General features: G+C 32.0%; 1 protein-coding gene across 1 annotated transcript in view; it reads left to right on the forward strand.

Moving 5' to 3' along the window:
• LOC107445338 (serine/threonine-protein kinase meng-po) overlaps nt 1-12,603 on the forward strand; it is a 132,871-nt gene that overhangs the window by 71,075 nt on the left and 49,193 nt on the right. The window contains exon 2 of the mRNA XM_043052308.2: nt 5,542-5,678. The gene's annotated coding sequence lies outside the window, so the exon portion shown is untranslated. The remainder of the gene's footprint in view (nt 1-5,541; nt 5,679-12,603) is intronic.

The raw sequence follows: 12,603 nt of genomic DNA on the forward strand, positions 1-12,603 counted from the left end.
AATCACTGATTTCAATTGTTTGTGGCCCTCAAACTATTTTTATTCTGATATAACATTGTTTTGTTGTTTTATGTTTTGCGTTAATTTATGATACGTAAAATTTATCTTAGAAAAATAATCTTCAATTGTCTGCTTTCAAAATTTCTCAGAATGTTCCTCGTGAATTATGCAGTTCAATAGATTTTATTTCATTGTTAGGACTACTCTTCAGTAATTTAATTTCAAAATATCTTGTGAGGGACCCGGAAAATTTGGTGGGTCTTGGGCCTGAATTTGTCCTGATTGGTCCCTGACGGTTTTTCGAAGTTCAGTCGCCAAGGAACATAAAAAAGCTACAGTTTAAGTGCCTTACACTTGAAGCAATGCGATGATTTTAACCTATATTTATAATTTTACTGTGAAGAATTATCTGGGGGATTTAAACAGACCAATAACTTAAAATATTTTAAAAATTTTTAAACTTTGTTTAAAAATTACCAATTTGACGAAATCTTTCCTCTTAGAATAAAATTAACAAAATAACAGCCGAGTTCTCAGTTTTTGCAAATTTTTATGAGCCCAGATAATGCACCATTGGAGTAAGTTTTTAAATATCAAAAAATTAGGCCACGCTTTTTTTTTCTCACAAAACTGTGGCTTATTTCCATATTGAGGTTTTGCGCCATTTTCATAATAATCATAAATAACGCTGGCTTTAGATAAGCGAACTTGACTTAACATTCATGAACTGTTACAGATGAACAGTAGTTATGATAATAGCATATTATTCGTAAAAAAATTATAATTTAATGTGACGACATTATTCGAAAAACAGCCTTAAATACGCCATTTCTTGTTTCCATAAATGGCAGACGACCTTAGACTTTGTAGCGAGAGGAGTTCTATATACAAACTATACACCTTTTTTGTTAGTACCGGGATGAATTGTAATATTGTTAATTTCGAATGACATAGTAAGTTCTGGTACAGAAACCTTGTTCTAAGAACATCTTATTTTTTTCGCATTCTTTGTAGCTTAGATACTCTTAGAGATGCATTCTTTTTAAATTAGCATACTGCTTTTTTTCCGGGGAGGATTTTGGTTACAATAAATCTGCAAAGAGCAATACATGTTGTAATCTTGTTACTAGTGTTATTATTGCATGCTCTAAACATGGAATAGCATCCAATAAAAGTACCCACCCTCTGTCCACCTTCTGCTGAGCAGAAGCATGTGCTATTTTTCAATTTGGGTGAAATAAAAATGGCGGACCTGATCTATAAACCTTGTACTAAGACTTCAGTTCTTGTTGAAAATGTTGCCGAAGGTGTGTTTTTCCTTTTTACAGAAACATAAAGGAAATTTTTAAACTCGTTTTATTTTCTTAAAAAAAAAAAGTTTTCTAAATATTACTTCTCTGAAGAACAACCTTGTGAAGGATTTTAATTTAATCTTCTAAAAAAGTAAGTCACTAGATCCTTTACCTCTGTGGGGGAAGGTTCATGGAGTTAAGAGGAACGTCTCAAGGTCACCTTGACTTAACACTCTTGGCTGAAATCTTCGAAGAGAAACGTCTGGCAAGAGTCCTCCTGGTGGATAATAAACTTGATGTCGGGTACAAGCTCAGGAAAGGGGGAAAAAAAGTTTTTTTGAATACATGAATAAAGAATAAATCTGTCTGTTAACTCAGTCGTGGGGCATAGTCATCAGTCTTCATTATAAAATGTAAGAGCCGACGGTGTTTTCTTTAAAGTTTTTTTTTCCTTCCACCCCTTGCTTGATAGGTTGTTTATGAAAACGTGTTAAGAGATGTCTTGAAAAGGTGTGATTGGCTATTTAGCAACGAAATAAAGTTGTGAAACTCTCAAAAAATCTGTGTGTGTTTCATACCATTTTATATTTCGAAGAATTTTTAGGTAGCAGAATTAAGTAATTAATTAAGAATTAATTAAGAATTGGTAAGAATTAATTAAGAAGTAAGATTTTTATTGTGAAAAATGTGATTATTAAGGATTTGGGTTTAAACTTTTTCGTTTAGCTCTGTACGACCGCATGAAGCTTTATATAACTGTTATAGATAGAGCGTTATAGATATAAAGCTGTTATAGATAGATATTATAGATAGAGTGCGTTTTTCGACGAAAATAAGTAACAGTATTGATAATAACAACAAAAAAAAAAAGCACGCGACACATTTTTATTTATTTATTGTGAATGGGCAAGTTTTTTTTTATTGAGACTGCAAGAAATTATAGAGACTTTTGATTGAACGACATCATCCTACTTTTTAATCTTAAAACTGTGTTAAATTTTACCACATCATCGCGCTTTTAAACATAATATTGTGGTAAATTAAACCACGTCATCCTGCATTTTAAACATAATATTGTGTAGCTCTTTGTAAAAACCATATTATTGTATTTTTTAAACATAATACTGCGCTAAATTGAACCACATAATACTTTCTAGACTTAATACGAGACTAAATTTAACAATACCATAGTATTTTTCAAACATATTAATAGTATTTGTGCTAAATTAAACTCCATTATCGTACTTTTTAAACATAATACTGTTTAGCTCTCCGCAAAAACCATATCATCGTACTTTTTAAACGTATTACTCTGCTAAATTGAACCACATCATCATACTTTTTAAACATAATACTGTGCTAAATTTAACCACACAATAGTATTTTTTTTAAGCATAATATTGTGCTAAATTAAACCATGCCATCCTGCTTTTTAAACATGATACTGTGTAGCTCTCTGCAAAAACCATATCATCGTATTTTTTAAACGTATTACTCTGCTAAATTGGACCGTATCATTGTACTTTTTAAACTTAATATTGAACCAAATTCTCGTGCATTTTAAATTTAAGACTATGCTAAATTGAATCACATAATTGTACTTTTTAAAATTAATTGATCGGTACTATGACTAAATTCGAACAGAAATAAGGTTTAATATAAGACCTTAAAGAGGTTACCGCAAAATTGTACCCTATTCAAAGTTGAGCCAATTTTTGTTCGATGCATTTAAGTTTAACTTAAAATGTCGTTTGCGTTAAAATATATTTGTCATAAAAATTATTTCAGGGGTTAATCACCAGGCTCCCTTTTGAAATATAAGTCGTTATTTTTGAAAGTGGAATAAGTCCACTCTTTATTATTTTTATTTTCGAGGTTTTTACGGATCAGTTTTCTAATGAATTTTAAAGTATTTACGAAGGTTAATTAATTTTGTTTATGTTTTCAACTCAATTTGATGAAACATTGAAATGCAGCATTGATCAATATTGAGCAAAGAAATATTAAACGATTTTAAGCTCCAAATGAACTTTCTCTAGTTTTAAAAATGACCGCTCATACTTTACTGTCTACCACTCTGTCCGATACATTAAGGATCCTGATTCTTTGTTCTTGCAAATTAACGCTGTTTTTCGAGTCTCTGTCTCAAAGGAAAATAAAAAAAATTCATAGTTTAAGAGCCACTTGAAATAATGCAATGATTTTGAACTCTATCTATGTATTCTTGGCGTGAAGAATTATCTGGGCTTTAGAACCGACAAANATAATAGCACTAAAATTGTTTGTTTACTAGCCTTGTAAAGACAATAATTTCTCCTTTAGTTTCACCCATTACATCCCCTTAAAAATTAATGAAGCGTTTTACACTGTATAAAGTTCCTGAAAACAATTTTGTTGTTGTCTTGTCTAGGTTAAATAGAGTTTGTCCAAACGAGTTGTCCGAAACAGTCCTGGCAATGTCGAAGAATTTTAGCGAACAGTGCAGCTGATAGTCTGTGGGGTTTCGGTCTATGTTGTAGAGTTAAGCCAGCGTAGAAGGACAATTAAAAATATGACCTAGAGAAAGTTGGATTTCAGGACAGTGAGGACAAGTATTGTAAGTTCTTTGGCCATCGGGGGATATCTTCATTCCCTTAAAGTGTCCTGAGGGTAGTCTGGCTATGCTCGCAATTAAGTTCTCAGATAGAACTTTTCTTCTGTGATCGGGAGGTAAGTTTACGTCTAGCTATGGCACCAGTAAGGGTTAGGCTATTAGAGAGTTTAGGGGAGTAAAGTCTCCTAAACTTTGGCTTGGTTATCAGCCTGTTCAATGCTGGATGTATTTTAAAAACAAATGAAACTTTAGGATGGTAATCAAACATGTGGTTATTCTAGTGCCAGAAATATGCATTGCTCAATTGAATACATGGTTTGTACCTCCTAATCTGATCCGATAAAAAAAACTGAAAAAACTGATACCTTTGGTCACCGATGGTGTGCGGCTCTATCTGCAGGTAACTTTTGTGAATGAATTCCAAGAAATTTCTGCATAAAATGTTCAGAATTTTCACAATTGGGTACTTGCATTTCAAGAAGAAGAAGATTACAAATACCCACACAAATGATCTAAGACGTTAGCGCCAGCTGATCGCTTATAAGCAAAACGGCGTGTTAAAGTTGAACTAACTTTCTTCATATATGTTAGAATTAAATTCAGCTCCACATCGCACATCAAATTCGTTGAAATGTAATTCTTTCTCGTCTGCGCCTTTTACTTAACTTGGATTTATTATTTTTTCAAGTACTTTGTTGTGACCGTGATCTATTTTTGCTTTGTGTACCTGGCAAACTTCGATGCATAATAAGTTTGCTTATGTTCAAAATAGCTTCGTGCCTATCTTTGTATTAAGTAAGAAATATATAATGAAAGAATTTAAATCTTTGTGAAAGAATATAGAATGTGTCACTTAAGAAAATTGACACTTGCTAGGTTTGGCTTACTCGAAATGGAAGGAAAAGAAAGTTACTAACGTAAACAAATGCCACGTTTCAACAACCAATCAGGATCGTCACTTGTAGGAATCCCATTGATATAACCATTTTTTTGTTCCTTTATCATCCTTTGTCTCCGGAATTTTTAGTTATGAGATGAATCAGTTCTCCACTGGGCATCTTGCATAGTGTGATCAGTTTTTTTAAAATTAATAGACATCAGCGTTTATGTTATAATAATTCTATTTTATTACATCTGGATCAGTTGTTAGAAAAATAGGTATTGGTAAGTTCTGTATTATTATTAGGGCGTTTAATTTGCTCCCTTCTTTGGCGACTCATTTTATTGCTTATAAACCTTGTTGGAGATCGTAATTATCGGTCTTCTTGTTTTTGATTGTATTAAACAGCATAAATAGTCCTCTTTTTATTACTTGTTTTATCGTTTATACATCATTTCACTGATCTGTTGTTTTTGTGTAAAAATTTATAGAGGTAAGCAGCATGTACTTTTAAATTATTAAAAGTTAAAGTTTAATCCCCATACTTTTAATTAATTAGTCAAAGTGGAAAAGAACATTTTTGTTACGAGGAGTTTATTTTCAGGAACAAGAGGCGCACTGCTAGGAATAAAATCATTTTCATTCATGTGTTAGGTCTGAAAAAGGTTAAAGAACTATAACTCTAATTTCTCTTTAATTTTTAAAAGAATATTTCTTACTATATACGTTTTTTTAATGGATATTGAACTACAACAGCTTTATTATTTTATTTTTAGGATAAAGATAATTCGACGCTTTTTTTCAATCAAGAAGCAGAACATTTAGAGATGCTTTTCAGCAGATGATGAAAATGATCAAACGATGAAAAAGCAATTGATAAGAATGACTTCTCTTCAATAAGTATTCAACAAAGGTAATGTTCCCTTATTAATACCTAAACTAACATGCATTATACTTTTATACAATGTTTATAAAAAAATTGTATACAATACTTTCCGGTTATCTCTATCAAAACTACAATAATTTTAATTAAATACAAAAAACTGAATAGTTAAGTACCCGCTTGATATATAGAGTTTGTTTTCAAAGTTTTTTTTAAAGTTTTCTGTCATCGAAACTAAGGCTCCTATACTATCAGAGCTGACCTATCAAGCAATATTGGATTAAACAAGTTCGCAAGTTAACGTTATGTTAGTATTAGTTATGTTAGGTGCTTATGTTAGCTCTTTGCTCCAAAAATAAATGATAAGTCGGCCTGTCTAATTCAGGGGCTCTAATCGAAACATGGCTGATTACATATTATTCTATTGCAATTATGCAATAACATCACTTAGTTTTATAATTAAACATATAATTAGAACTTGGAGACGACCGGTTTCCGCATGAAACCTTGAGACGAATATTTTACATTATTTTTAACAAACGAGAATATTAATATTTCAATATTTAGAAATAAATTGAAGACTTTATTAAATCTTAGAATGCAAATACAAGGATATTTGTGTAGATTCAGAAATCTTCTTCTGGATTATGACTATCTGTGCTTGACAACATACAAATTTCTTCATAGAAGGGGAAAGATTCATTTGGTTTATATTGTAGAGCATCTTTGATGTCAGCAATTTTCTTGCATAGTTTATGGCAACTTTTTCAAAATATGTTGTCCTAACTGGTAGTGGAGCCACTTTTAGGGTACTTTTTCCGAACAAAACAAATATTCATTTGCCTAAACAACTAATGAAGGAAGATACTTCAACTTCGTCCGTTGGTCACCCATGAGGGGAAAGAGTATTCGACAACCTTCATCTATCAAAAGATACAATATTGAATCGAGTTAACATCCCTTATATACTAGAAGGGAATTAATGTTTAATAATTGTAGTGATATTTACGCCACAATACTCCCCCATCCAGAATTTTATCTGGGATAGAATTATATGAACGGATATCACTACGGATATTGTTTCAATGAGGTTTCGCGGAAGACCAGGAAAGCTGTATTAAGTTCACCAGATTTTGAGTACTTGTGGTGAGAGCTGTTTTAAGTTCACGGTTGTGTCTGTGGTCTATCCTGTGTTGCTATTAGCAGTTGAGTGCGTGCAGGATGCCGTTGTGAGTAAATGAGACTGAGAAGCGACAGCGCGAAGAGGACAATGACGCTTTCACAGATAGCAATCTGTTCAATGTAGACCATTCATCGAGGTGGGCATTACTTTCGATGTAGGCGAGTTCATGTCGCATCTGTTGATCACCCATGAGGGGAAAGAACATACGACAACCTTCGTTTATCAAACGGTACAATATTGAATCGAGTTAACATGTCTTATATACTAGAAGGGAATTGATGTTTAATAATCGTAGTGATATTTACGCCACAAACGCTTAATTAAAGAGCTATTTTTAGACATTACATCTTAATTGTGCCCAATCTCGTAAACCAGAGTTCTCCAAACTTTTTAGCTTAAGGGCTATATTGAATCCTCCATTAAGTCATAAAACTCCCATTGACTCTTCCATTATTTCATAAAGGTCAAACTAGCAAAAGGGGGTATTTAGAAGGAGTTAACTCTCTATTGAGAATTGCGGAAAATTTGCAAAACACTTATCTAGATACAATACTAAGGAATAGTTTGCTATATAAAAATGACTCGTTTTAAAAAGTGTGTCTTATCACTATATTGCCAAAAACTTTTCAATTAAATTAGAGATTTTTGTTGCGAATGATGCTAACGAATAAAGTAATTGACAATTTATTTGAAAATAAACATACTTTTATTTACTATTTATAATAAAACTGTAAACAAATTTTATTTATCATCGAACGGAATTTCGTCTGAATCATGGGAAACATTCCTCTAATCTTCATCAATTTGGAAGGAAATAATGCACTTGATTCTTTAGCAATTTGCTGAACAATTTCCTTACTATTAAAGGCAGATAAATCCCAAAATAAATGCAATTTTCTGCCGTTAAAGCTTATTACAGTGCTCTTACGGAAACTGAATAAACAATGTGCAAAAGTTATAGTCCCTGGAAATTCCAGTGACAGTCAAGTGATGAATTATGCAGCACCAATACTCCTACCAATTGTTGCAGAACGTCTTAATTGGAGATTAAAGGAAGATTGCATTCTCATGGGTGGAGTTCCTGTTCTTTATACCTCCACCCTATAGAAAAGGCAGATTAAATATTTATTGATCAAAGGATACACCTGTCGTTTGACCTTGAAACATTGTTGCAAGAACAAGCTGAACTTTTTTTTATTTTATTTATAGAATAATTGACTTTATTGATGGTAGAAAATAATGATCATCTCAAATATTTCACAAATATATAAATTTTTTAAATAAGAAATAACGTTATATGGTTCATGTTTAGTCTGATTAAACGCTATTTATTGAAAAATAAATTTGCAACATTTATAAAATTTAATATTTGATTATTGCCATATGTACTGTATTGTACATAAGCGTATGTGCTCATGGTTGTATAGAACAATCTTTAAAACTAACATAAAATTAAACTTTAGTCATACAAACTGTCAACAAATACAAAACGATATCTAATGGTATTGCCAAAACGAGAAAGATAAAAGAAATAAACTAATTAAAATGAACATATTAATGCAAGTTTAGCTCTTGCTTCTGGAACATCTGCATTGTGATGTCATAGTAGGCATTACATATTTCCCAGCTTTTCAAGAATTCTTTAATTTCATGAATTAGTTTTTTTTAATCATTACTTAATCCAATTGTAATTAAATTAAAGCAATTGTTTAATTGTTATCACATTTTATAAAAGGGAAATATTAAAATTTTATTGCTTTCTTAACAGTAACTTATTTCAATTTATCGGCTAAATTTTTAATGGCATACTTGCAAGTGACGTAGTGCCGGTATCTCGATCCCGATTGGTTGTTGAAACGTGGCATTTATTTACGTCAGCAACTGATCTTTCCATTCTGTTTCGAGTAAGCCAAGCTCGTCAAGTATTGATTCTCTTCAGTAACACATTCTAAATTCTTTCGCGAAGATTTTAATTCTTTCAAAGAGATTTAACACAAAGGCAGAGACATGAAGCCATGTGGAATAAAAATCAACTAATTATGCATCGAAGTTGCCAGGTACACAAAACAAAAATAATATCAGGGTTACAATAAAATACACAAACTAATAATAAATCTAAGTTAAAAGTAAAAGAAGTAGACAAGAAAGAAATACACTTCAACTAATTCGATGTGCGATACGGTTCTTTGTTTAATTAACCTATCGTTAGTTAATATTCTAATTTATGTGGAGAATTTTAGCTCAACTTTAATTCACCATTTTGCAGACAAATATTAGCTGGCGCTGATGTCATAGGTCACATGTGTGGGTAAGGAAGGTCTTTTTCTTATTGAAGTACCCAATTCAATACAAATGTATAACTCATTAATTCAATGTCTCGATTGAACATCATAAGGCATTTTTCAACTCTAACCGGCTTTATTTCTCTAACCACAAAAATGATTCCGGTTATATTAATTTTTCACGGTCTTTCTGGTCATGAAGCAGTAGCCAAATTATACAAAATGCAATATTAATAAGGCGGTGTGGGCTTTGCTTTCGACTATTTCATCTATCGATAAATCAGCAACTATGGATCTCTTCCCATGCTCCTATATGTCCATGGAGAACTTTTCATTCACTTGTAATTTAAAATTCTTGGCGTTAGGACTGGGGATGTTGGTTGATCGATAACACTACAGTCCGGTCGTTATTGATTACAAAAAAATCATCATGTTAAAAAAATGCACCCCTTCGTCTATTAAAGTTTTTTTTAATTTTATTTCCAATGAGCTGCACAATCGGTCTTGCCGATGAACAGACCTAGTGCGTTCTCCAGAGGTGGTATCCACTCTTTCAGGACCACCACCACAATGGGTGAGATACCGTTGATCATGTTAATTTGGACGTCTAGTTTCTGCCACACTAGATGGCAGCACCGAGACTCTATTTGGATGCTAAAGTGCACTAGGAATTTAATTTTGCCGGAAATGCCAAGAGCCAATGAGGCACTCCAGGGATCTTTTACATGCCGCATAATCATACGACATGGCCGCTGAGAATTTTCTGCATCCTGAAAATCCGGTGTCTGGGCCGGGGATCGAACCCGCAGACTTGTGCTCAGAAGGCCGACGACAAACCAACTGCGCCACCCAGCCACTCGTCTTTTAAAGTAGATTTGCTTATTATTTTGTATGTCCTTATGCTTTTCACGTCCTTTCAATGTTTGATATATCTGTGGACTCATTCCACTTTCACTAAAAGACTCAATGTCCAATGCGTAAAATAAAAAACGAACCACCTGAATATCTTTTGATCTAAAGATCGGATCTTCATGTTTTAAGACTCAATCTTAATGTCTCGAGAGGGTGACCTCAAATATGCTAATTAATAAGTGCAGACGATATTTTAAGTTGCGAAATCACACACAGAAACACACTTTCTCTGAATAAATATACCTTTTGCGATGGATTCGACTATTTGATCTCTAAAAATAGCGGATAACCGCAATCTGAGAAATATGGTCCCTATAGTTCCGTCAGAAGAACGATCCAAAGTTGAGAACCCTTAATGGTGATTTTATTTTTTGCGTATTTCGTCATTCGAGTTGAAATTTTTTTAACCACAATTACAAAAATCGTTCATCCAAAAATAATTTAAACTCAAGGAAATTTTTTCGAAAAAAAAAACTTTTTGAAAATATTTATTATTTTTTATTACTTTGTTTGATAATGATCGAAAAATTTGTTAATTCTAAGGTATACGATTAGGGTACTGTTTGACCTTTCGCGCTTATTTTATTCCTGGAAAATGTCTAGAAGTTTCCAAGGATCTGTTCTCTGACGAAAGCTCCAGTTCCTTACTTATTGTTTGCGAACTTTACACAGTGACTAGATTGAACTTTTAACTTTTCAACTTCTCAGACTGTTGAAAAAGATTGAGTCTTTGTAAATCTGCACGGAAATTATATGATTATCTTGCATCAAATATAAAATAATTCTAGCCATATTAAATCTGAATTTTTAATATGAATACATTGTTAGAAATTTTGGACCACGTTGAATCTCTGAATCGCACCTTTTAATAAGTAGATCTCCGTGATGTTGCCAACATCACATTTTAGCGAACCGATTCTGTTCCACAAATTTAACTGTTTGAAAGTAGATTGACTCACGAAACCTCACATTGTTTTATCAGCTCCCATGCTATCTCAATCAGATCTTAAAGTAATTAAAATAGATCTTACCCACGTGTGTACCTGAGAAAATACTCTTTGTTTTATTAGTTTCCCTGTTATCAGATCCAAAATTAATGAAAATTAAATGTCTTTCACGTGTGCGTACTTACGAAAACGCGTTTGTCTGACAAGTTCTCCTGTTATGTGAATTAGATCTATGATTAATAAAGATAGAAATATTTCACTCTCGTGTATGCAAGAAAGCACTCTTTGTTTTATTAGTTTCCCTGTTATCTGACCCACCTCCAAAATTAATTAAAAAAAAACTTATTCTTTACTCATGAAAACACGTTTATCTGATTATTTCTTCTGTTATATAAATCAAATCCAAAATTACAAAAATCTACAAACAAGAAATACGCATGCATATTAAAGCATTAACAAACATAAATTAAAACTAACCAAGTCAATTTGAATAAATTAAACCCATGGGGAGTAAAAGAAATAATTATTTCTGAATATACAGATTTTTACTAACATTTTACTTGATTTTAAAGTAAATTTCATTTGGACGAATTCAGCAAGATTTATTACAATTTTCTACGCTCCTCTGCCTCGGAAAAGTACTAATTAGCATATAAATAGCACACTTGCGATCTCAAAGTACTAGCATTGATTAAATGAATGAAAAGAATATGCAAACGCTAGTATTTTGTACAACTTCACTTGCTATAGAAGTCATGAATATATTTTTACGGAAGATAAAATTTCCCCTTGTAATGCAGCAAAATTGATTTTATTTTTATAGGAAAAGTGTTAAAATTATTTATAATAATTTTCGTCATGTTTAGAATGAAGTCCTCTTTTTTACAGTTTAAGTCGCCAAATCAGAGTTGATTTATTATTCTGTGAGATAATTCGGTACTTAAAAGAGAACAAATTTATCAAAATTTGTTGAAATTGATTATCTTTTGTCGTCCGACGCAAAATAAATTGTTGTCAATTGAATGATTAATATCAGCTTCGTTCAAAAAATGAATTGTTAATAACATTCGAATGATTAATAGGTGTAAGAAAACCATCACTATACACTTAATATTCTTTTTCTCAGTTGATTTATTTATCAAATATACTGTGCTTGTAATTACCAAGAAAAAGATGATTTATTACTTTGGAAAAATTATTTTTATGTGAAGTCTCTATCTTGAATAAATCCATAAATATGAGTTTAACGTATTTCACTTTCAGCTGACTTTGTAATGATTTTTCTACCATTAAAAATTAGGCAAATTAAATCCCTGAGGATTATACAAGATGTTCCGTAATTGCCTCCTTTAATGTACATTTTCAGAGTCTAACAAAAGTGAACAGAAAACAGTATGCACATTAAACGTCGCAAAATAGTAATCACGCAAAGGAAAAAAAAAGAAAAAACTATATCGGAATCTAATGAATCACTGAGGAAGTTTGAACTGAAAACATCAAAAATCTGTTTAATTGCCGGTGGATATGAAATGTTTTTTTTAAAAAATATAATAAGCTTTGAAAGGCTACGCAAATTCTCCATTCCCCGCATCTCCGCTACCATGGTTTCGGCAAATGTTGCTTTTTACCAC

The sequence above is a fragment of the Parasteatoda tepidariorum genome, chromosome 10 (genome assembly GCF_043381705.1).
Source record: "Parasteatoda tepidariorum isolate YZ-2023 chromosome 10, CAS_Ptep_4.0, whole genome shotgun sequence".
NCBI lineage: Eukaryota > Metazoa > Arthropoda > Arachnida > Araneae > Theridiidae > Parasteatoda > Parasteatoda tepidariorum.